The sequence below is a fragment of the Aotus nancymaae genome, unplaced genomic scaffold (genome assembly GCF_030222135.1).
Source record: "Aotus nancymaae isolate 86718 unplaced genomic scaffold, 86718_ANA_hifiasm-v0.15.2.pri h1tg000029l, whole genome shotgun sequence".
Classification (NCBI taxonomy): Eukaryota; Metazoa; Chordata; class Mammalia; order Primates; family Aotidae; genus Aotus; species Aotus nancymaae.
In genome coordinates this window covers 79,375,001-79,400,854 of record NW_026988442.1, presented here as the reverse complement: position 1 = coordinate 79,400,854, position 25,854 = coordinate 79,375,001, and the positions used below count along the sequence as shown (strand labels likewise).

Below are 25,854 nucleotides of genomic sequence, written 5' to 3'. Positions count from 1 at the left end.
TATTATTTTTTAAGAGTTTTTGCATCTATTTTTATGAGAGATTTTAGTCTATAGTTTTTCCTACTTCTGATGTCTTTGTTTTATGTTGTTATCTGGGTAACAACTCATCAAATGAGGTGGGAAATATTTCCTCCTCACCTATTGGTATGGGTTGAATTTGCCCTCCTCCCCAAATTTATATGTTAAAATACTAAGTGCCAGTACCTCAGAATGTGATCTTATTTGGAGATAAGGTTTTTTATAGAGATAATCAAGTTAAAATGAGGTCTTTAGGATGGGTCATAATCCAACACAACTGGTGTCCTTATAAGAAGGGGAAATTTGGACATAGACACAGACAGAGGGAAGACAATGTCAAGACAGGCAGAAGATGACTCTGCAAGCCAATGAAAGAGACCTGGAACATACCCCGCACCACACAGTCCTTGGAAGGAACCAACCTACCAACACCTTGCTCTTGGACGTGTAGTCTCTAGAACTGTGAGACAATAAATTTCTGTAGTTTAAGCCACATAGTGTGGTTCTTTGTTGTGGCAGCCCTGATCAACAAATATACCTATTTTCTGAAGAGTTCGTATACGATTGCCAAGATTTATTTCTTAAATATTGGATACAATTTACCAGTAAAGTCATCTGGGCCTAGACTTTTTTTATGGGAAGATTTTAAATTACTAATGCAATTTCTTATTTGTTGTCTATCAGTCTCTTCAGATTTTAAATTTCGGATTGAGTCAGTTTTGGTAATTTTTGTCTTTCTAGGAATTTATACATTTCATCTGTATTGTGTAATTTGCTGGCATAAAGCTGTTCGTAATATTCCCTTAAAAGCCTTTCTGTAGGGTCAGTAGTTACATTCTCTTCTAATTCCTGATTTTGGTAATTTATATCTTTTTTTCTTTGTCAGTCTTGCAAAAATTTTATCAATTTTATTTCTCTTTTCAAATAATCGGCTTTTGACTTTTTTCCCTATTGTTTTTATTTTATCGATTTGTATTCTGATCTCTATCGTTTCCTTCCATTTACTTTAGGTTTAATTTGCCCTTCTCTTTCTACCTTTTTGAAATGAAAGCTTAGATTTTGGATTATAGCTCTTTCTTCCTTTTAATTTAAGCATTTAAAGCTATAAACTTTATTCCAGGCCTTGCATTAGCTACCCTCATACATTTCAGTGGTTTTGTTTTCATTCAGTTTGAAATATTTTCTAATTAACCTTACGATGTTTTCTTTGACCCATGGTTATTTAATAATTTATTTATTATTTTATTTTATTATTATTTTTTTAGATGGAGTTTTGCTCTTGTTGCCCAGGCGGGAGTGCAATGGCATGATCTCGGCTCACTGCAACATCCGCCTTCCATGTTCAAGCGATTCTCCGTCCTCAGCCTCCTAAGTATCTGAGGTTACAGGTGCCCACCACCAGGCCCAGCTAATTTTTGTATTTTTAATAGAGATGGGGTTTCACAGATGGAGTCTCACTCTGTCACCCAGGCTGGAGTTCAGTGGCACAATCTCAACTCACTGCAACCTCTGCCTCCCGGGTTCAAGCAATTCTCCTGCCTCCCTCAGCCTCCTGAGTAGCTGCAACTACAGGCATATGCCATCCTGCCAGCTAATTTTTGTGTTTTTAGTAAATATGGGATTTTGCCATGTTGGCCAGGCTTGTCTCGAACTCCTGATCTCAAGTGATGTACCCACCTCAGCTTCCCAAAGTGCTGGAATTACAGGTGTGAGCCACTGCTCCCAGCCCCCATGGCTATTTAGAAGTATGCTTTTCAAATGTTTGAGGGTTTACTAAATTTCTTTTCAATTTAGTGCCATCAGAGTTGGAGGACATACTTCAGATGACTTCAGTCCTTTTAAGTTTATAGAGACTAGTTTTGTGATCCAGCAACAGCTCTATCCTGGAAAATGTTCCATGAGGATGTGAAAGGATTGTGTACCCTGCTGTTGTGTGGGAGCATTCTATATGTTAGTTGGGTAAAGTTGGTTGATAGTTGTGCAAGATTTATATATCCTTATTCATTTTATGTCTAGTTATTCTATCAGTTACTTAGAGAAGGAACTTGAAATTTCTGATTATAATTACTAAATTGCCCATTTCTCCTTTCTGTTCTGTCAGCATTTGCTGCATGTATGTGTTATTCAATGCCCTATGTCTTTATAATTGTTTTATTTTTCTGACGTTTTGATGCTTTTATCATTATGAAATGTTGTTGCTATTTATCCCTAGCAATATTTCTTGTCTTAAATTCTATTTTTTCCTGATATTAACATAGCTACTTCAACTCCCTTATGGTAACAGTTTGCATGATTTATATGTATTTTCTTCATTCTTTTTGTTTTTGTTTTGTTTTCTTTTTTTTTTGAGATGGAGTCTCTCTTTGTTTCCCAGTCTGGAGTGTACTGGTGTGATCTTGGCTCACTGCAACTTCCGCCTCCCAGGTTCAAGCAATTCTCTTGCCTCAGCCTCCTGAGTAGCTGGGATTACAGGTGTGCACCACCATGCCTGGCTAATTTTTGCATTTTTAGTAGAGATGGGGTTTCACCATGGCGGCCAAGCTAGTCTTGAACTCTTGACTTCCAGCGATCCACCCACCTCGGCCTCCCAAAGTGCTGGGATTACAGGCATGAGCCAGCTGTATTTTCCCCATTCTTTTACTTTGTGTCTTTGAATTAAAATTGCTTTTCTTGAAGACAGCTTATGTAGTCATATGTCAATGACAGAGATATGTTTTCAGAAATGTACCTTTACAGAAACCTAGATGATGTAGCCTACTATATGCCTAGGCTATATGGTATAACCTAGTGATCCTAGGCTACAACCCTGCAGAGCATGTTACTGTATTCAACACTGCAGGCAGTTGTAACATAATCAGTAAAAATATAAAATAAAAGTTAAAAAATGTAACACCTGTATAGGGCACTTACTGTAAGGTCTTTTAGGCTGACTGACGGCACCATGGATGCCATATTAACCTCTGTGACCTGCACAGACACTCCAGATGAGTTCCTGGAACATCTGAAGTAATTGGAAAACCATGAAAAGAGAAAGAAATTATTAACCCCTTCAGCGCCTACTTAACTTTGAGACATTCTCTATTGTTCCTTATTCCCACCCCAATTGATAAGGCCACTGGACTTTGTGACCAACCTTGGTCAACCTCATGACTCCACACTCTATGACTCCCTCTCAGCTTGCAAACCTACGACCCCCTCCCAGCTTGCAAAAACCACCCTAAACTGTAACTTCTGTAACTTTCCACTGCCCATGCCAAAACTATAAAACCAACTCCTATCCCACTGCCCTTCACTGACTCTCTTTTTGGACTTGGCCCACTCGCACCCGGGTGAATAAACAGCCATGTTGCTCACACAAAGCCTGTTCGGGGGGTCTCTTCATTCAGAGCATGCGTTTTAACACTTACCGTGAATGGAGCTTGTAGGACTAGAAGTTGCTCTGAGTGAGTCGATGAGTGAATGGTGATTGAATGTGAAGGCCTAGGACATTACTGTACCCTATTGCAGACTTCATACACACTGTACACTTAGACTACACCTAATTTGTTAAAAATAGTTTTCTTTCTTCAATAATAAAATAACCTTAGCACACTATAACTTTTCTACTTTATGCCCTTTTTAATATCTGCTTTATTACTTTTTTATAATATTTAGCTTAAAGCACATATTATACAGCTCTACAAAAGTATTTTCTTCTTTTATATCCTTATTCCATTTTTTCTATTTTTAAAATTTATAATTTTTTTCCTGCTTTTCAAACTTATTTGTTAGAAACGAAGTGGCAAACACCTACATGTGTCTAAGCCTCTGCAGGGTCAGGATCATCAGTATCAATTTCCCACCTCCACATCTTGTCCCACTGGAAGGTCTTCAGGGGCAGTAACATGCACGGAGCTGTCACCTCCTATGATAGCAATACTTTCCTTGGGAATATCTCCTGAAGGACCTACCTGAGACTGTTTTACAGTTAACTATTTTTTTAAGTAGATTTACACTCTAAAATAGCAAAAAAAAAAAAAAAAAAAAAAAAAAGGTATAGTACAATATACACATAAACCAGTAGCATGGTCATTTATTATCAAGTATTAGAGACTGCACTATAATTATGTGGGCTATACTTTATATGACTAGTAGGAGATTTGTTCACACCAGCATCACCACAGTCTCACGAGTAACGCTTTGTGGTGCAACATTATGACAGCTATGACATTACTAGGCAATAGAAAATTTTTAGCTTCTTTATAAACCTATGGGGCCACCATTCTATATGCAGCCTGTCATGGACTGAAATGTCATGATATAGTACATGACTGAGGCTTGAACTTGGTTTTTTTGTACAGGTTGATAATGACTGCCTTTTGATTGGTGTGTTTAATCCATTACATTTAATTATTGATATGATTGGATTTACACGTGCCATTTTACTATTTGTTTTTGTATGTCCTGTGTCTTCTTTCCCCTATTCTCTTTTGCTGACTTCTCTTGTGTTAAACACATCTTATTTTTTTTAAGTGAGAGACATTTTAGGGCCTAAGTTATTTTATTAACTATTTTGAAATTTAATTTTCTTAGTGGTTACTCTAGGGATTACAATATGCATCTTATCACAATCTACCTTAGCTTAATACTGGGAATTTTGAAAAATATAACAACTTTGTTTTAATAGCTCCATTTTCCATTTTTTGTGCCATTAATGCCATATTTATTATACCTATCTATGCCATAAATCCAACAGAACAGTGGTATAGTTGTTGCCTTATGCAATCATAAAATATTTAAACAAACATTTAAACTATTTTATATTAACAAATGTATGTATATGTCATATGTATTATATATATCTATAAATATATATTTAACCAGAACATTTACAACAAACCCTTACAATAAAAGAGAAAGAAACTGTTCATACAGTGTTTTATGTTAACCCACGTATTTATCATTTCCATTGCTCTTCATTTCTTTCTGCGCATTCATTTTCTGGTATCATTTTCTTTCAACCTGAAAGTCTTCCTTTAGTATTTCTTATGGAACAGTTCTGCTAGCTGCAGATTTTGCTTTTGTTCATCTTTCTTTTGAGGCAGAATCTTGCTCTGTTGCCCAGGCTGGAGTGCAGTGGCATGATCTTGGCTCACTGCAACCTCCACCTCCAGAGTCCAAGTGATTCTTGTGCCTCACCGTCCTGAGTAGCTGGGACTGCAGGTGACCATCACCATGCCCGGCTAATTTTTGTATTTTTTGTAGAGTTGGGTTTCACCATGTTGGCCAGGCTGGTCTCAAACTCCTGAGCTCAAATGATCCACCTGCCTTGGCCTCCCAAAGTGCTGGGATTACAGGTGTGAGCGGCCGCACCCAGCCTGTTTTTATGTATCTTCAAATGAATTTATTTTACCTTCATTTTTGAAAGATAATTTGCTGGACATACTGGTTGACATTTTTTTTTCTTTGGGTCTTTTGAATATGTTGTTCTACTGCCTTTTGGTCTCCATTGATTCTGATAGAAACTCACTGTTAAATACGTTGTTGTTCTTGTGTACATTGGAGTTATTTTTTTCTTACTGCATTCAAGATTTTTAAATTGTCTTTGGCTTTTGGCAATTTAACTATGATGTGCAAATCTCTTTGTGTTTTTCTTACCTAAGTTTGTTGGGCTCCTTGAACATGCTGATTAATGTTTTTCAACGTAGTTGGGAAGTTTTCAGGGCATTATTTCTTCAAAAAAAATTTTTTTTAAACTTTAAGTTTGTTGGGCTCCTTGAACATGCTGATTAATGTTTTTCAGCGTAGTTGGGAAGTTTTCAGGGCATTATTTCTTCAAAAAAAATTTTTTTAAAACTTTTTCCTCCTCTCCGCCCCTTCAGGACTCCTATTTTATGTATGTTGGTATGCTCGATGTTGTCTCAGAGGTGTCTGAGGCTCTGTTCATTTTTCTTCAATCTTTTACTCTGTGTTCTTTAGAAACGATAATTTCTTTTTTTTCCTTTTTAAAAAATTCTTTTGAGATGGAGTTTTGCTCTTGTCACCCAGCCTGGAGTGCAGTGGCATGATCTCGGCTCACTGCAACCTCCACCTCCTGGGTTCAAGTGCTTCTCCTGCCTCAGCCTCCCAACTAGCTGGGATTACAGATGCCCACCACCATGCCTGGCTAATTTTTTATATTTTTAGTAGACATGGGGTTTCATCATTTTGGCCAGGCTGGTCTCGAACTCCTGACCTCAGGTGATTCACCCGCCTCGGCCTCCCAAAATGCAGGGATTGCAGGTGTGAGCCACCGTGCCTGGTCACAGAAAGGATGATTTCTACTGATCTATTTATATCTATAGATGTGAGATGACAGAAGGAAATAATCAGTAAGTTCAGACTCCTGCTGTTCTTGTATGACATTTGAGCAGGTTTCACGAATAGACCCTTTTTAGTTTATTATTTGTTTCTGGTTGATTTCCAGTCCTAAAATACTTGTTTAAACAATTTTGTACTTCTTTTTTAAATTAAATGCCTCATGAATTTGCGTGTCATCCTCATGCAGAGGCCATGCTAATTTTCTCTGTATCATTCCAATTTTAGTACATGTGCTGCTGAAGTGAGCAAAACAATTTTATACTTTTATATTTGTTTTTGGGGGAGAGGATTGGTCCACCCTTTTAGGCTACTCTAACTTGAAGTATGATCTCTGGTGTGTTTATAGTTTTTTAAAAAATGTTTATACTTGGAATTTTCATTTTGTATATTCAGTTGCTTGAGATAGGTATCTAACTTTATTTTTCTTCCTAATGAATAGATAATTTACCAAACAACTTCTGGCTGATTGACTGCATACCCAGCTTCAGTCTGTTTGTGTATATAATTTTTGGATGAGACTAATGTTTGAGTATGTGTGTGTATGTTGGTGCAGCTATGGAAGAAAACAAATGGCATGTATGTCCTCAAAATAAAATGAATCACCTCAAAATATTAAGATAAGATGGAAGCATTTGTATGCAATGAATGAGATTAATCTGTGAAGACATCCCAGAAATAACCAGTGTTTAGACTATTATTTGTGACTGTGTTGTGTCTGACTTTGAGCCATTCATGACTCTACATACTTGTTTTTACATCCTGTCTACATCTTTTCCTGTATCTAATCTTAGTCCAACATTTTCATTTTAGCTTTTCTGCTATTTTGATACACTTGGCAACAACGTGGGACCCTTATTTAAAAGTGCAAGTGCCCTTATAAAAGAGACCCCAGAAAGATTCCTCACCCCCTTTACCATGTGAAGACACAGAAAAAGACAGCCATCTATGATCCAGAAAGCAGACCCTCACCAGATGCCAAATCTGCCAATACTTTGACTTTGCATTTCCAGCCTCTAGGACCGCAAGCAGCTAATTTCTGCCTGTTCAGGAGCCACCCAGTCTATGGCATTTTGTTATAGCAGCTTGACCAGACTAAAGCAATGACTCATATATAAGGAAAATCAACGTTTGGCAAGTTATTTTTATGGCAATGACCCCTCACTCAAGGATATTCAGCAGATAATTGCAGAAGGATATAGGAACTCACCTCTGTCTGCAACAGTTCTGAAAAAAAGTCTCTTAAACATCACAATTCAAGATGATGACTTTTCTTATTGAAGATGGCCCTTCTTTTCTAGAGGACCAAGAACTTTGCTTTATTCCTGGCAGCATGCACTGCTCATGGCAGCATGAAAAAAACAGAGTCCTGAGTGTGAAGTAGAAAAAAGAAAAGAAGTCATGGCTCAGTAAGTCTGGGGCTTTTGGCAAATTCAACAGGAGGATGTGTCCTGAAAGAGAAATGGGCTTCATTTTAGGTAGGTAAGTATATCTCCATAGTAATTAGAGACAGAGTACAGAGTACATAAAGCACATCGTATGACATAGGACTCAATAAATGGTAGTTATCAATATGTTCATCGTTGTAATCATTATATGATCATTATTTTGTGATATAGCTAAAATAAAATAATTAAGAAAACCAGCCACCCCTAAATGAAATGTTAGGGTGAAATTCCAGACTCTGACAAGCCAAGGCCCAGATAGAACCATAATGCAAAGCCCCCGTATGTGGCAGTACTATGCTGAGAGGTCAGCCCTGCCTGGAACGTCACCTGCCTTGTCAGTTGCACCATCACTGTAGTTAGCTACCTCATGCTGGGGGTTTTTCTATGGCGTACAGTAGGCCTGCTGAGAGAGTCTTTGATGCTATTTATTTGGGCTGAGATACGATCTATGGCTGCCTACATGGGCAACATTTCAGGGGTAGCACACAGGCTTTGAGATATGGATCCAGCCCTACTCATCTCCTAGCTATGTGAGCTTAGCAAGTTGCTTTATCCCTCAGAGACACAGGTCTCTTATCTATAAAACAGGGATGATGATACTTTGCATGGTTTTTGTGAAAATTGGAGATAATATGTAGGAAGTATTCAGTACACTACAAGTGCTACATAATGGTATTATTTAAACAGTTCAATAGCATCCATTAATGACCCCTATCTTGGAGGTTTTACTTGAGAATTAAAAGAAAACAATATGTAAAGTACCTAGTACATAATAGACCCTTAATAATTGGTAGACTGTTATGTAAATTTCAAGGAATACAGTTTTCAAATGGACTTCTTTAAGTGTAATTCTCAATTTGTAGTTAAGAGGCTTGGGTCTTGGATTTAGAGCTAATTAACTGTGTACTCTTAAGCAAATCGCTCTGGGTCTCAGTTTCCTCACTCAAAAATTACATATTTGCACAAATGAGAAACAAGATGTCTTTTTTTTATAATTTGAAAAAGAAAGTGTTTTTATGCTTAGCAGGGAAGGAGCTTTGGAACACTAGGGAACATTTGAGAAGGCCGGCTTAACACTACTAAGTTAGGGTCATTAAATTTTCAGAATGAATGAATTCATTACAAATAAGAGAGGGAGAAAAATAGTTTATGCATAGCCGAGTTAATTCATTCAGACATTTTTGCTGTGCACCTGAGTCTTGGAGAAAAGTCTTGTTCTTCTGAGCTCTTCCAAAAGGGATTTTTGATGAAGTCTTACATTTTTGCTTTCTTCTCACATCAAAACATTCCACATACTTTGAATTTAGATGCAGCCCTTCCTCCTGGTATTAAGGAAGCAGTGAATACATCACCATCAGCCTTCTTTCTATCAATATGAGAGACCTCCCTGCTGGGTTTTTTTTTTTATTTTAATAATAAGAAGAACACCTTTTTTTTTTTGCCAGCCAAAAGATTCAGCTTACCTTGAAAGGACCTTTCCTCTTAATTAAAAAGCTATTAATGACATACTCTGCAAAACATTTCTTTGAGTTAAATATTGGTGTTTGTGAGGGAGGGGTGTGGGGAGAGGATGGTGAATGAGAAAGCTCTGCTTTGGGGATTTTGATACAGAAACTATTAAGGGATTATGTGGTTGCCTTAGCCAGTGCATACATTTGTCATGATCCATTTATTTGTTCTGGTATGCTCAGTGCCTGGCACATAGTACGGGAAGCTGCTAAAATGTTTGCCGAATTAGTAAATGAATACAAGAAATGTCTTTTCATAGTCTCCAATACGGAAAATAGCATAAATAAACTTTAGTGTGTTTCTGGTAGATCCCATTTGAATAGCATTTAATTGGGCAGGGCACGTGGGCTTTGGGAAATTGGGTTTAGGAGCAGTCAGGGAAGTGGGGAGACTGGCTTAGCACCTTTTGAGACCTCTTCCTTCAGACAGAGGAAGGGAAGGAGTAGTGTGAGGAGGTTAACAACCCATTGCTGTGGGCTTAGCATTCAGTCTCCAGCCCAAATAAAGCCTGTTGGCCTCCTCCAACTATAGTTGGGAATTGGGTGTGCCTGTGTGGGGAGGATGGGTAGGAATGGCTGAGCCTTGCCAGAGTTATTGGAAAGAAGCAAAGGTTGCAAAAACAAAAATGCTGAGACTAAAAATGTGTTTATATATGGTATGAAGCAAGTGAATGACCCTTACACTCGCATTTGGTACTTGATGCCACGTTTTACGAATGATGACTTTTCATGTTGAAGATGCCCCTTCCTTTCTAAGAGGACCGAGAACTTTGCTTTATTCCTGGCAGCATGCACTGCTCATGGCAGCATGAAAAAAACAGAGTCCTGAGTATAAAGTAGAAAACAAGTAGACTAGAAGTCATGGCTCAATTGGTAAGCTGTGGAGCTTTTGGCAAATTCTTTAACCTCTCTGGGGTCTGCTACAACATCTGTAAGGTGAGGTGTTTGGACTAGGGGATCTTTTTTATTCAGCAACATAAACTGTGCTGGGTGCCAGGCAGTGGGATCTCGAGTTGAGTCACACACAGTCCTGATTCACATTCTAGCTGATAAGAGCTGGAATTAAAAATACCAGCAGACACACAGGAAGGAATGATTCATTCTCTTTGCTAGGGCTTGGAAGCTAATATTGGAGAAGTAGGAATTCCCTAGAAATTTATTAATTTTGTCATCATTCATTCACTCATTCAACAAATGTTGACACTGTGGCAACTGTATACAAGGGTGCCTACTGTCTATGAAGGATGGGGGAGATAGTCATGAAGAAAGCAGACAGAATCTTTACTTTCTTTCAGTTTAATCTAAGCTGAAAGTGCTAGGGGAGGTTGGGAAAAGGTACTATTAGTATTTAGGATTGAATCAATATTAATATTGCTTCATTTCACTCTCTCAGTACCTCCACAAAGAAGGCAGTACCCTCATTTTACAGTGAGAAACCTGAGGCCTAGAGGAGTGAAATCATTCACTGAGCTCATACTAAGTCATAAGGACTCAAGCCCACCTCTGCCTGTGTTCAGAGCTCCAGCATTTTCGTATATTACAATTTTATGGCAGAAGAGACTTCCTAGGCCACTGGGTGAGTGAATACTTGTTTCGCCTTCCCAACACTCCTTCTCTGGGTAACAGTGCATCTATTTTCCTCTGGAGAGCTAAGCCCTCCTGCTTTCAGTTCTCGTCCCTCTTCCCACGGGTGTCAGAGGCAAGGTCATGGGCCTAATGTATCAGACCACATCCTTCTAGGCACAGTGATTGGCCCAGCCAGTGATGGGCACATGACCAAGCTGCACCAATTGGCATCAATGCCTGGACTCTTGCTGGAAATGTTGAAAAGGAGTCTTGTTTGTTTCCCCTGGGATTGTTAAACTGTAGACTGTAAGCCTAGAGTAGTTGGTGGTCATCTGAGAGAGACTGTAAGCCTACAGTAGCCTGATGTCTTCCAGAAGGGGCGAGGGAGCCTGCCTGAAAATGAAGCTAATAGAGAAGTTTATTCATTCGTTCTCACATTGCTATAAATAAATACCTAAGACTGGATAATTTATAAGAAAAGAGATTTAATTGGCTCATGGTTCTTCAGGCTGTATAGGAAGCATAGCACCAGCATCAGCTTCTAGGGAGACCGCAGGAAACTTCTAATCATGGGGAAGGTGAAAGGAGAGCAGGTGTGTCTCATGGTCTGAGCAGGAGGAAGAACAGAGACTTGGGAGGGAGGTTTTGTTGTAGGACTTTTTCCTTAGTTCAGCTAAGAGCCGGGTTCTTGTCACATGCCCATGAGAGATCAGGCTTGCAGACACTTTGAAGGGTGAGAAGAAATGGAATTTATTGGGCAAAAGGGGAAAAAAGCAAGACAGGGACCCTCCACAAAGCCTGAATCCTGCTAGTGTGCTTCCTGCCTCACAGACTGAATCCCAGGTTCCACCCAGAAAGAAGAGGGGTCGGGCTCCTCCCTGCTGAAAACAGCACGAACTTCCCAAGGCTCCACCCCAGTGCATACTCCTTCCAGTGTGCAGGCCACTTGGAGTTTCTCTTGGGACTCCTTTAGACTTGGCTCTCTCAGTTTCACACACTTTTAAATGACCAGATCTCTCAAGAACTTGCTCACTGTTGTGAGAACAGCACCAAGGGGTGCCAACAATTCACGAGAAATTTGCCCCCAAGATTTAATGCCCTACCTCCAGCATTGGGGATTACAATTCAACATGAGATTTGGGTGGTGACATACATCCAAATCACATCAAGAGGAAGGCAAAATCAGAGCAACAATTTCCAGAAAACATTTTTGCCTGAAACGGGCACTTATTCCTGCGCTTTCAGTTCTATGAGCTAATACATTATTCTTTTTCCTTTTAGAATGTCTGGGTTATTGTTACTTGAAACCAAGCATCTGGAAGAATATAACCTCCAAGAGAGTGCAGAGAATGTTTATTTCTCTTTCTCCCTGCAAAAGTCGGTACCCTCAAAAGTCTCTATCAACTTCACTTAAACTTTCCTTCGTGGAGGTAAACAGTGCATGGTTTTTTGCTCTGCTGTGTCTCAGAACTCTGTCCCCAGGGTCATATTTCTGTACACCTGGTGATGCCAGGCTTCACATGCTCAAGTATGGATTGGGCAGCCGCCTGATTGAATGTTAACCAACATCTCTCCCTCTGTCCTCTCAAGGGCCTTTGCTATCCAGTTCTGGCTCCTTTTCTCAGGAGACAGTTTGTCTGAGGTCATGCTGTGACCCCAGACAAGCTCTGTCTAACATTGAGGATGTCATGTTCAGAGTCTGTATGACCTGCTCTATGGTGGCAGCATGAATGAAGGCTGAGGATGACTGGTCCTCATTTCCAGTAATGTTTTTTCCAGACTCAGATTCCCAGAATCTCCCCTTTGGATAGCCTGCCGGTTGTAGCCTAATCTTTATAAGCTGAGAGTCAAAGGAGCCTTTAACTATCTTTTTATTAGGAATGAGAGAGGTTGTTGGGTGCTGAATTTGACCTTACCTGGCCTCACCATCTGTCTCACTGCTAACATCTGGGACACAGTCTGATTGTTCTGTTTTTTCCTTTAGAGTTCCCTCCTCCAGGGTTATCAGAGCCCATTTATTCAAGGGAATGGGGTGACTCTTCTGCGTCCTGTTCATGTTTCCCGACTGCTCCCAGGCAAGCTAGCATCTGAATTGCTAGGTATACCATTGCTGTATGCGAACAGGAGATGTCCTCTTTCCCATAACCAGAGCAAAATGATAGGTGTTTTCACTGCATTGGGTCTTTAAATTTTGCCCGAGAAATGATCTACTTGGGTTTGGGCAGTACCTTCTCTAAACTTATGGCCTATGGAGTCCAAACCAGATGATTCTCTGAGGTGCAAGGAGTCCTGCCTGTATTGACTAGCACAGCTTATGCAGGGCCGCCTCCTTGACCTTGGATGGTTTGGCATCCTCCTCCTCACCATCAGAAGGGATCTTCCTCTTCAAGCCAAGTCTGGGGTTGAAGATTGCAGCAAGTGCTTTATGATGGGACATCTACAATCGTGTGTTGGAGGTTCTTAAGTGTATAGCTCTCAGTAATGGAATCACCAGCCTCAATATGTAAGCAGAGACTTTTAATCTACTTCTGGAAAGTATTATGTATCTAAACTGCACGACCTGGAGACCTGAGGCATTTGTCCCCCAAAGACAAAGCACTGTTCGACTTGAGGACATGAGTGAGTTACACGTAGGTCTCTATGATGTTCTCTCTATCAGCCATCTCTTTCCACCTTGATTCCTGCCTGTGTGGTTCTTGAACCAGGGATGAACTTTTCTTGTTGTTGCAGAAGCATTCTCTGAGACCAGTCTCAGCTCTTGTTAAGAAAGAGCTTTGTGAAACGCCACTGACAACAAATCCAACGCCTGTCTGAGGACGTGAGTTTGAGCTCTAGCAGGGCTCCTTGGCAGCATTTGGTCTTGACCAACACCTCTAAAATTAGTTCACTCTAGAAGTCTGACATCATTTTTTAAGAATGAAGCCATTTTTTTTTTTTTTTTTTTTTTTTTCCAGAAATACTGTGTAGAGGGTAGCTTGCAGATCAAATTCCATAATGCCAGGGAGGGCAGTCTGAATGGAAGATCAGACTAAAAGAGGGTCGATGAGTTCTAGAAAGAAGGAATCCAGCATGATAGGCCATATTCTTTAGTAGAGCTTGATAATCGTGAGGAAGGACACAACTTTTTCTCTGCCCTCTTAATGTTGTGACTGAGAGATATGAATTAAGCTGACAAAAGACAGATTAATAGGGGAAAATCATTTAAGTTTTATTTGGTGTTAATATTTGCATGTGGCACAGGAAAGGGGCCTTCGTAGAAATAAAGTGAAAAACCCAAGGAAGTGGTGAGACTTGGGGGCTTATGTACCATTATAACAAAAGGCAATAAATTGTGGGGAAGTGACTAGACGAAGAAAAGGGATTTGGGCTTCTAGGGGTGGTAATTGAGGGAAAGAAACTGAGAAATAGATGGGGGAAACTAATGGACAATAGGGGTTATTTTTGTAAGGTTTATTTGCAGACTCGTGTCAGAGTTGACTTCCCCTCTCCAGTGATAAGAATGCTTTCTTCTTCCTAGTATTGGAAAGACAAATACCTCGTAGAGAATTTATACCCTGCTTTCAGGCAGAAAGAAGGAGGGCAGAGATCTCTTCCTGCATTTGCTGTTTCTTAATTGCCTTCACCTGAAAATGGCATACGTTGGGATTGGGAATCTTCAGTTCCAAGAATAGCATCCTGACACCTACCCTGAAACAAGCTATGGGGAAAAACCTTTTTGTGGCCTGAAAGTTCTGTTATACTGGATCCCAGCACACTATAATATTTAAGATGTTGTGCATCCTTCCTAAGTGAGTTAGAAAGGATACAATAATTAGGTAGATTTTCCTTTCCAACAGGCACTATTGAAACCCTCTGAGACTAGTGACATAGCTCTGCCCCCTTGACTGGGGCAGAGGTCCAAGCCAGTGTGGGTAGCAGCCTCTGTGCAGAGAGGAACAAGGCTGCAGAGTGGTGCTTCCACAGCAACACAGACTCAGGGTGAGAGGTAGCCAGGGTTCACTCTTGGCACATGTAAGACACATCCTGGTGATTCCCAGGAATATGTGGAACAGAGGAAAAAAAAACCTGAGAATTGAAATTCTTGACTAGGCCAATAGATGCTCATGCGTAGGGAGTTTCGGGCATTAATATTCATGTGATCACATTCAACTCGCCCTGGGGAGGCTAAGGAGCATATGGTCTTGTGGTGGTTGGGGAGGATGTCTTGTGAGGAAGCTGTTAATTCTTCACAAAGTGTGAATTTGCAACAGTCTAAGATGCAAATCATTTCTCTCCCTGCCTTTCTCCTTTGCATCATTCTCAGTGCCCCCGGCACTGAAAGTATGGTGGAAGGGAGTGGAAAAGAACTGTGCTGAGCTCAGTTGCTCTTGGGGGCCGGCTTGCCACAGTCAAAATAGGGAATCTCTACCAAGGCTCTAAGCCGTAGGCGATAATAGAGTTCTGGAAGTGTTTGGTAGCAGAGCATTTAAGGAACCAGAAGGAAAGGGACCCTGCAGTAAAAGTCAGGGGTGCTCTAATTTATCTCTCTAAAAGCCCCAAAGCCCCCATTACTAACTATCAAGGCCTAAAAGACCTCTGTTAAAATGCAAATAGATTTGCTAAGGACTTTCCATGAAGCCATTACTAACAATCAATGCCTTAGTTGCCCATCCTTTTTTTTTTTAAAGTAGGAATACCCTAAGGAGATGGGACTTAAGGCAGCTAAATTTTGATGGGAGAGGGTGAGAACCTGATCTACACGTGGGTGGAGCCAGGCACGTAGACACATCACAGAGCTGGCAGTAGCATGAGAGGCTAACTTTCGAGAAAGGAAAGAGAATGGCTTTTTTTTTTCTTTTCCTTTTTTTGAGAAACGTTCTTGCTCTGTTGCTCAGGTTGAAGTGTAGTGGCATGATCATAGCTCATTGCAGCCTCAAACTCCTGAGCTCAAATGATTCTCTTGCCTCCTGCCTCAGCCTCCCAAGTAGCTGGGACTAAGAGCATACACCACCATGCAGAGCTAATTATTATTACGATTTGTAGAGGCGAGGTCTTGCTGTGTTGCCCAGGCTGGTCTTGAACTCCTGGCCTCAAGTCACCTTCCCACCTTGGCATCCCAAAGTGCTGGGATTTATAGGCATGGAGCCCTTATGCCTGCCTGAGACATGGAAAAAAGATGAAGCGAGAACTTCAGACCAATTTGACCAGTTTTTAGTTTCACCTGGGGTTGAAATTGTCCATATTACTTAGCACCAGCCTTTCTCAAGGTATGACTGACTCACTCGGAGTCACATTTTCCCTTTGGAAATACACATTTTCAAGAGCATTGCAAGTACAAGCCACACATGACCAAGCTCTCTGTCCAAGAAAGACCATCCCTACAACCCCTGACCCCAACATCTATCCTTTGGCACCTTTAGATTAATGAGCTTTGTTTAGACATTCTCAGATGGGTTTTTGGCTGCCGCAGCCAGCCTCCCTAACTGCAGGATTTTTTAGCTTTAAACAGCTGTTCCTTCGGAAGGACCTTCACATAGAGTCTCTGGCCTGCTAACCCAATTGCAGCAGGCAATGTATTGTAGACATACTTCACTTCATAAACAATTAATATGAGACATGTTGGTCTTTCAGCCTGGAATTATTTTCAGACTCAAATCTTATAAATTTTGACTCTCCTTTGAGTTTTCTGAGCCCCTAAGTGGTTTCCATGCAGATTCATATCACCTAATGTTGATTGGTGAAACTGCAGGGTGTATATTTCAAAGTTCTGTTTAGTCATTAGGGTAATTTTGATTGTTTCTACAACTGGAAGATTTCTGGAAGAAAAGTTCAGTATGTTTCAGACATTCCTAGCTGACATCTTTTTTTCTGATCTCAAGACATCTAAATTGATCTTCCAATTGCCTCTTAATTTTACAGAGGCATATAAAGTGTTTCATGCTTAAAGCTGGCATATTAATTTTACATCAAATTTATAATAGGGTTATTATGTGCTATATAACATTTTAGGGAACAGTGGAGTCCCTTGGATGATCAATATGTTAAGTTCATTTCTGACAGTTTTATAGGGATAGAAGCATAATTTTGTGCTTTAATATTGTAGACATTTATATTTAGTTCATTGTATATTGCTGGTCATGTCTGTAATTTAATCGATGCCAGTTTCTTGGCCAGTGCTCTACCTTACTCCCTTTCCTCCAGATCAGACTCTCCTGAATCTAGATGCATCTTGCTTTCTAGTGTTAAGGTGAAATTAGGGGCTTCCTAAATAATCAGTCCAAACTGAAATTCCTTGAAATATGTGAGTATGAGTACATTTTAGACAATGGAACCCAAGAAGCCAATGGTTTTGCAGCGCTCTCAGTGTTATAGAGCATGAACAGATTCTTAAAATGCATCTCAACCCCCAGCCTTGGAAATTCATCTCTGTGCCCAGAGGTGCACCGCAGGGAGAAGTCTGTGGCTCATCCCGATTGCCACTTTTGGGTTGGCACAGGCCTCCACGTCTGCAGCCTTACTGTCCCTGGGCTGCTTCTGTTTCCTTTGGCTTGGCTTTACCTATTCTTATTCGAAACAGCTGGTGGGTGTGTGCTTGCAAGAAGGAGCAAACCAGCAGGCTTGTCTGAAACCTTAAAATTAAAATAAATCAGGCCGGGCGCGGTGGCTCAAGCCTGTAATCCCAGCACTTTGGGAGGCCAAGGCGGGTGGATCACGAGATCAAGAGATCGAGACCATCCTGGTCAACATGGTGAAACCCCGTCTCTACTAATACAAAAAATTAGCTGGGCACGGTGGTGCGTGCCTGTAATCCCAGCTACTCAGGAGGCTGAGGCAGGAGAATTGCCTGAACCCAGGAGGCAGAGGTTGCGGTGAGCCGAGATCGCACCATTGCACTCCAGCCTGGGTATCAAGAGCGAAACTCCGTCTCAAAAAAAAAAAAAAAAAAAAAAAAAAAAAAAAAATTAAAATAAATCCATTCCCGAATGTGGGCTGTTTTCTGTTTTGCTTCTGCCTTATTTTCTTATCATATGCCCTCAACAGGGATCCATTTTTATAAGATGGGAGCAGTAAGAATCCTTTGTTCATCCCTGATTCAGGTTGAGTCTTGAAGTTCCCTGGAAATATTGATGCCATCACTGATTTCATGGCAGCCGGTAGCAGATATGAAATGGTGGAAGCTCTCTGGAGATGAAATTAGGGATTGATGTGTAGCAGTGCAGAAGAGTGCCAAAATAGGCCCTTCTTTTCCTTGAAGATTAGTTTGACACAAGGTGATTTTTATGGTGCCAGAAGCCACATGCTAGGCTGTAATTGAGCATAATTATTACTCTGCATGTTGCAAAGTGCTGGACTTGAGGCATCCTACAGAATCCCATTAATTTATTGATTGGACTCTGAAAAACGGTGCCCCCCACAGGGCCAGAGAGAGCTGTGCTTAGTCTGTCTGGTCTTCAAATGAAGAAGTCACTGGCTGTCCAGTTGGCTGATGTTTCCCCCTAACTCAGGGGCCTCCATCCGTAATCCAGGACTCCACTGTCAGCTTACTTGCTTAGAATTCTGCTGTGGTATCATCTCAGCCTTGCAATGTTTCCACATAGGAAAACCGAAATGGACAATGGAAGAATTCATATGAATAATTCAAACACACACCTAAAATATGCCCAGAATACAAAATAAGCCATTTGTAATTATCTGGTTATTTCAAGTGAGAGGTTTGAAAAAAGGCTAAATTATTTGGGTAATTGCCTTTTCCTTTTGATTTGACACATATAATGACCCAAACTTCAGCTATGCTACCTAGAAGCTCTCAGGAATGTAGGTTTCTGCCTCTTCCCCCTGACATTATGTAGTAGACTATGTGGGAATGTGTCTGTCCACTCCTAAATATCCTCCAAGCTTAGGTATATTTTCTGAAGACAACTTAAGTGTGCCAAAATGGTTTCAATTGTTCATTGTTAAAATATCTTTCCAAAATGTTTGTGTCTTGTGTTCTGTCTTCACAAATACAATCTCTGTAGCAGAAATTAATTTTTGCTGATTAAATTTGTCCAGCCTTTCCAGGGTCTTTGTCTTGATCATTAAATCTCACTGTTCAGTCTGTCATTGTGAATAGAAATGAAAACTGGGATGAATGCTCACTGACCCCAGTACTGTTTTTGGAAGAGGCATGTTTTAAACGATCAAGGCTAGATACTGGATTTTGTTTTCTCATGACTTCTCTTTTCTCGTAATAGAAACAATGCCAAGTTTCCAGTTAACCGAAGGTTTCTATGATGTGCATTCCAGTTAATTTAAATGCTGCTGAATTTTAGGTGGTCTAGAAAAGTCAAATGGCCGTTATGGCTCCAGTGTCTTCTTCTACAGCAGGAAATTTCCTGTGACTTTCTCAGGAAGCCTCACTTCTTACTATCTCTGGTGGAGGTTAGGGAAGAATTTCTTCTTGCCATCTTGCAAAGATGGCAGCTATGTCTGCCATGCTATGAATTCAATAGGCTATCAAATCATTTTTATGGAAAACATATTTGGAGTTCCAGCTCTGAATTTGGAAAACTGGGAACCCATCTTTGTCCCAGCTTCTCGATGTGGATAGCAAGAAAAGGTTCCAGTGTTTTCCCCATCATCCATACCCCACCTTCGCCCCCACCTTGCATATTGCAGAACTGTACGTATACTGGTTGATCATGTCATGAAGGAGACTGCTGGTCTCTATTTAGTGTCCAAGTCCACTTCCTCTGTAAGTAAGTATACATGCTAGAAATCTTTTCTTCTATCCTATTATTGGTGTTTAACACTATTTGTGGTAACATTTATTTATTTATTTATTTAGAGATGGAATCTCACTCTGTAACCCAGGCTGGAGTGCAGTGGTGAGAGCTCGGCTTGCTGCAACCTCTGCCTCCCAGGTTCAAGCAATTGTCCTGCCTCATCCTCCCAAGTATCTGAGACTACAGGTGTGGGCCAACACGCCCAGCTAATTTGTTTTTGTATTTTTAGTAGAGACAGGGTTTCACCATATTGGCCAGGATGGTCTTGATCTCTTGACCTTGTGATCCACCCACCTCAGCCTCCCAAAGTGCTGGGATTATAGGTGTGAGCCACTGTGTCCGGCCCTGACTTTTATTATTATATAGCAGTTTCAAAATATTATGAAATCTAATTAAATTCTCTTTTATTCTCCAAGATTCTAGGTTCTGTTCCTTCTTTAGGAAAGACTAACCCAAACTAAGATAATTAAAAGAAAAGGAATAAAAATTGTTTCTGTCTATATTTGTTTTCTATTGCTATTTCTATTTTATAACCAATTGCCAGCACAACCTCAGCAGATTAAAACAACATATATCTAGTACTCACAGTTTCCCTGGACCAGGAGTCTGAGCACAGCTCAGGTCTTCTGTACAGTGTCTTACAGGGCTCAGTTCAGGTGTTAGCTGGAGCTAGGGTCTCATCTGAGGCTGGAGATCCTCTTCCAAGCTCCCATGGCAGAATTCATTTCCTTGAAGCTGTGAAACTCATGGCGTTTGCTTCTTCATGGCCAGTAGGAGTGTCTTTGAGGCTCTAAGTCTCTCTCACCTTAGATCCTCTTCTAAGGAGTCACCTGATTAGGTCAGGCCCTCCAGGGTAATTTTCCTTTTGATCATCTGAAACGCACTGATTAGTGACCTTAATTACATCTGTAAAAATCCTTTTGTATTTTCCATTTAACATAACGTCATCGTAGCAGTGACAATCATATTCGCAGGTCACAGTCATACTCAAGGAGAGGAGATAATATGGGTCTTATACACCAGGCTTTGGGGATTTGGGGTTCATCTTAGAATTCTGCTACCACACTGCTTTTAAATAGTACTGTTTTTTTTTTTGAGACAGAGTTTCGCTCTTGTTACCCAGGCTGGAGTGCAATGGCGCGATCTCGGCTCACCGCAACCTCCGCCTCCTGGGTTCAGGCAATTCTCCTGCCTCAGCCTCCTGAGTAGCTGGGATTACAGGCACGCGCCACCGTACCCAGCTAATTTTTTGTATTTTTAGTAGAGGCGGGGTTTCACCATGTTGACCGGGATGGTCTCGATCTCTTGACCTCGTGATCCACCCGCCTCGGCCTCCCAAAGTGCTGGGATTACAGGCATGAGCCACCGCGCCCGGCCTAAATAGTACTGTTTTAAAAAATTGCTTTATTTTCTAAGAAGGCTTAGAATTTTAATAAATATATATGATGTCAAGTAGGTACAAGAACTTGTATTATAACATGATAAAGTTTTTCTGAAAACCTTCATATTCTACAAAAGCACACAGTAAAAATCACAGGGTTATGGGAGAATCAAAGTTAAAGAAACACCACTCAAAACCTAAGCTACTTTGTAACCAGAGCACTAAAAAGACAATAAGAATCCTGATAAAGCTACTAGCACAGTTTAAAAGACCGTTGAAATGCTCAATAAATAATGATATATTGTAGCATATATAGAATTCTACCTAACAGAGAAAAAACTGAGCATAGCTTAATGGTTGAAGAGTTAAAAAAAAGATGGAGACTGCTAAGTACAGCAATAATGGAAAATGTGCAAAGATTGGGTAAGCCTCGCCATGGGTATGTTACCAAACTAAGCCCAGAGAAAAATATACAGCGAAGAAGCACTGAATATAGAATTGTGTCCCTTTGCAGATTGTACATTCAGCTGTTTTAGCATATGTTGTGGTCAGCTGCTGTTCATTGGTTGCAAAAACTTTAATTTCTTGGAAACCCTTGAATACGAACATGACTTCACATTATATTGACCTGATTCCTTTATTTATCAATAGTGTATGAGCTAATTTGTATTACAGAAACTCATGTTGTAACTAAAGATACTGCCGTAATTAAAATTTGTCTTCCATTATTATATAACACTGTTTATTGAATAGTCTATCATTTCTTCTCCAGTTATTTTTTTTGGTGGGGCTGGGTGGGTGGAGTCTCACTCTGTCACCCAGGTTGGAATGCAGTGGTGAGATCTTGGCTTACTGCAACCCCTGCCTCTCAGGTTCAAGTGATTCTCCTGCCTCCACCCTCCCAGTAGCTGGGATTACAGGTGCCCGCTACCACACCTGGCTAATTTTTGTATTTTTAGTAGAGACAGGGTTTCACCATGTTAGCCACTGTGGTCTAGAACACCTGACCTCAGGTGATCCACCCACCTTGACCTCCCAAAGTGTTGGTATTACAGGCATGAGCCTTCACGCCCGGCCCAGTCAAGTAGTTTTACAAGACTTGTTACAAATGATAGCAGTCCTGTGTACCCACCACCATTTTCCTGCTCCCTGGGGCAACCATTTCAATGATTTTAGTTGATTCTTTGCTATGTATCTTCATATTTCTACATGCTTATATTGCTGTTTCTTTTTTTTTCTTCTTCCAGTTTGAGCCATTATGTATTGACTTGCTATTAGAGAAGATGAAGATTTAGCTCATGTTCACTCCTCTGTCTGGTATCTAAAACACTACCCCCTCACCACTCATTCTGCCATCTTCCCAATAGAATTCTATTGTAGTTTTGTTTGGTATGGCTTCTGTAGTATTGACTTTGGTATGGCTATATAAATGCAAATCATAACCAGCTGGTGAAGTTGCCAGTGGTTATTTTTTCTTTCTTGCCCAACATCTTGTATTACTTAGAGTTATTATTATAAATAACAATTTTTTTTGTTTTATTTCCATGTACATAGGAATACAATCCTAAACTTTCCTCCAGGTAGGTAAATCTCTGGTTTTTTTGTCTTACATTTCATGTGTTTAAAGTTTGCTTTGTCCATTAAAGAAGAGGGTGTAGATTAAATTTAGCCAATGATGATGTCACTCTTTTCACATCAAATTCTTGTGAATGACTAGGTGATATTCTGTATGGTTCATGTGTGCTTATTTAATTACAGTCACTTTTTTCCAACACAAATTTGAAGTGACTTGCTATTTAATTATTACAAGCTTACAGTTTAGAAGGATTTTTCCAATGTAAAAATCACAAAGAAATTACTACAGTATTGATTTGCAGTAGCTTTGAAACAAAAAAAAAGAAAAAAAGAAAAAAGAAAAAGAAATATCTACAGTAGAAGCTACAGTAGATGGTGATATTCCCAGGACACTGGGAAGTTGGTATCACCCTCCCATTTCCCAATTTCCTATTTTCTTTTTGTTTTATAAACCCATTTCAAAGACCCACTGCTTGCAGAAAGGGGAGAAATGTTTGTCCAAGGTCACAAGGTAGATAGAAGCATGAGATGATGAAGAACAGTAAACTCTGGCTAATCTGCCAAATCTATCAGGGAGCCTATTTTTGTACTGCCAGAGCACTAAGAAGGGTTTTTATGTTTTTAAAAGATTTCATAAAACAAAAGCAAAACGCTCCAGATAAAGACATAGGCCCTATGTGGTCACAAAGCCTGAAATATTTACTATTACTTGACCCTTTACAAAAAAAGTTTGTCGACTCCTACTTAAGAGCTCAAGATCTAGAATCAGACAGACCTGGGTTTGGAACCTAGTGAGACCTAAGTAAATTACTAATGTCTTTGAGCCTCAGTTTCCTCATCTGTAAAATGGGATTGATGTGAGGATTGAATGAAGTTGGGTTGCAGAGTCCTCCTCACAGAGCCTGCTAAGTGCTCAACATAGAAGCTTATCTATTTTTATTGTTTTTATTGGAGTAAAGTCTCCTGATACTTTCTAGATCAGGCTACTCCCATCCCTGGCTGGATCCCCGGGAGTGTCATCATCTCTGTGTATTGATGGTGCCATGGCCTTTCTCCTCACCCTGCTCCCAGCTGTAATCAGGCAATCACTTTGGCCCTAGCATCTAATCAAACAATTTTGCTATTTCACATTCAAACACTCTGTGCTTTTCAGATTATTCTGTGAAGCCCATATATTTTCATTAAGAGTTGATAATAAACTCTAGCACTGAGAGTTTTTCCAAGTTCATGATTGATGAAAATGTGATAGGGAGCTGAGTAGCTCCAGTCACCAACTCAGGCAAGAATCTGCTTGGGGCAATTGCAGAGCCTCGCAGCAGCACATTCCAAAACCTTCAGCTTCACTGCCTGCCCAGAGCCATCTGGAGAGGCCCCCTCCTCCAGGAATGATTTCCAGAGTAAACAGACTGGGCATTTGGCAACTTTCTATTTCCTTCTTGTAGTGCTGCTCTGGAGGCAGAGTATCCTGGCAGAAGGCAAGTTGTGACCATAATCCAGAAGGCTTGGAAATGTGGTCTTTATTTTTATGCAGTTCAGTGGTAGTGAAAGATGAAATCTGTGAATTCTTTCTTCCTTGCTTTTCCCTTTTTTTTTTTTTTTTTTTTTTTGGTTTCTTTGTCTTTTTCCCTTAAAATTTGCCAACACTCTGAAATCTGAGTTTCTTGAATTCTTGAAGGCAGGGTAGAGAGAGTCTCTTTCAAATCTGTTCCAGGAGCTGAGATGTGACAAGAGCTGAGAGAAGCCAGAGGACCCAGGACCCCCACTGCTGGACAACTCGATGTTTTGGGAACGGGTGGCTATTGCCCTGTCCTGGGAGCACTGCGGCTTTAGCAGAAGCAGGATGCGCCCACACCTGTGTACTCCAGCTGCAGGCTAGCCTCTGTAGTAAGTCAATGCCTGGTACTAGGTCCTGAACTGTTTGGAAGGGTGCTCCTCCCCTCTGCCAAAGTAGGAAAGACCTGGGAGGTTGCAGGGAGCTCTGTCCACTCGCTACTGGGAAACAGCCACTTGGACAGAAAGTCAGAGGCAAATAGGAATGGGTGTTGCAAAGAATGTCAATGGCCACACACGTTTTGGGAGGGAGCCTAGCACTAAGTACTAGGATGAAGACGGCAACTGCCATTTTTTGCCTTTCAGCTCAGCATCGCAGTACCAGCTCAGAGAAGCTTTGGGAGGTGAAGAGCTTAGTGATCCCCAGCAGAGGAGATGAGAGTCTAAGTGTGGGTGTCATAAAGTTCTGGTTTAAGAGGGGATTGTTTTATTGGGCGAGGAGTGCTTGTTCCTTCCATTATGCCCCCTGGTGGGGCTTGTGGGCTGTGCAAACACTCTGAGGCCCCTCCGTCCTCCGGGAATGGGACTACTTGGGTCAACTTTATCTTCATCTGTGAGGTCAACCCAGATCAACTGAGGGAATGTAAGTTTGGCCTTGATTTTTGCTAACTGATAAATTCTGTTCACAGACAACCCAGAGGTGTTTATATGGAGTTTGGAGTGATGGAAACTGATTGGAATTTGTGTCTGTTTTTTTAAATTCTAAAACTCACCTTATTTTTCAGAAAGACTTTTCAATGCATATTTTTTTCTTCTTATTAGATATTCATTCATATGTGTGCCAAGTCACACATCCCTAAGATGCCAAAACAGTTAACAGTCTACCTTTGCCTTTGCCTTCCGCAGATTAGAGGAGAAGGGAGAGGATTTGCTTTTTTGGTCTTCCTAGCAAAACCTTGGCTCTGCCTTTAGGAAGTCAGTGAACAGAATGAAAATGGGAGAGCCTTTTATTGTTCCATCAAGAAAGGGGATCAAGGATAACGGATACAGGGTGAGACCATGAAGCACTGGCGAAGAAGGCAGCAAAACCTGGAAGCTGGTGTTTCCTGTCAAAGAGGGCCACCATCTTGCTTTGGGATATCAGCATTTCCTTCTCTCAACAGTTCTAAGACCCTAAACTAGACCCCACTTTTGTGTTTAGCTTACCCACCTCTGAGCTATCCTGGCTTACCTTTTCCCTTCTCAAGTCCCTTCTACTGAGGGGCTGAGGGCTGATGCTAAAGAGAAAGGGGAAGAGTTATAGAGCAAATGTCTTTAACTTTAAAATTAACCCTTTCCCATTCTCATATCCTTCCATCCCCTCTCTCATGCAAATCTCATCTCTTCCATAGCCACGTGGAAGGATAATGTGTTTTCTCTTGCCTATATACTCTTGTTTTTGTTTTTTGTTTTTTAATGTTTCTTCCATCAAAAGGAGAGGATTTCTCACTTAGCCTAAAGTGTGAATG

The 25,854-nt window shown here is 40.6% G+C and overlaps 2 long non-coding RNA genes and 1 other non-coding gene across 5 annotated transcripts in view; 2 read left to right on the top strand and 1 right to left on the bottom strand.

Moving 5' to 3' along the window:
• The first annotated feature begins 1,647 nt into the window (after nt 1–1,647).
• LOC135276946 (uncharacterized) lies at nt 1,648–12,433 on the top strand. Its single transcript, XR_010344504.1, has 4 exons — nt 1,648–1,724; nt 7,168–7,836; nt 10,704–10,886; nt 12,158–12,433. It is a non-coding gene; the product is annotated as an uncharacterized LOC135276946 (long non-coding RNA).
• Nucleotides 6,500–6,606, bottom strand: LOC135277065 (U6 spliceosomal RNA). Its single transcript, XR_010344675.1, has one exon. It is a non-coding gene; the product is annotated as a U6 spliceosomal RNA (small nuclear RNA).
• Nucleotides 12,434–21,033: 8,600 nt separating the features above from the next.
• The window catches only part of LOC105728191 (uncharacterized), a 36,086-nt gene continuing 31,265 nt past the window's right edge, over nt 21,034–25,854 (top strand). For 2 of the 3 annotated variants that reach the window (XR_001109961.3, XR_001109960.3), the window contains exons 1-2: nt 21,034–22,581; nt 24,288–24,460. This is a non-coding gene — a long non-coding RNA (uncharacterized LOC105728191). Of the gene's footprint in view, nt 22,582–24,181; nt 24,461–25,854 lie in introns of those variants that run through there. The other variant, XR_010344626.1, reaches the window with a different exon arrangement.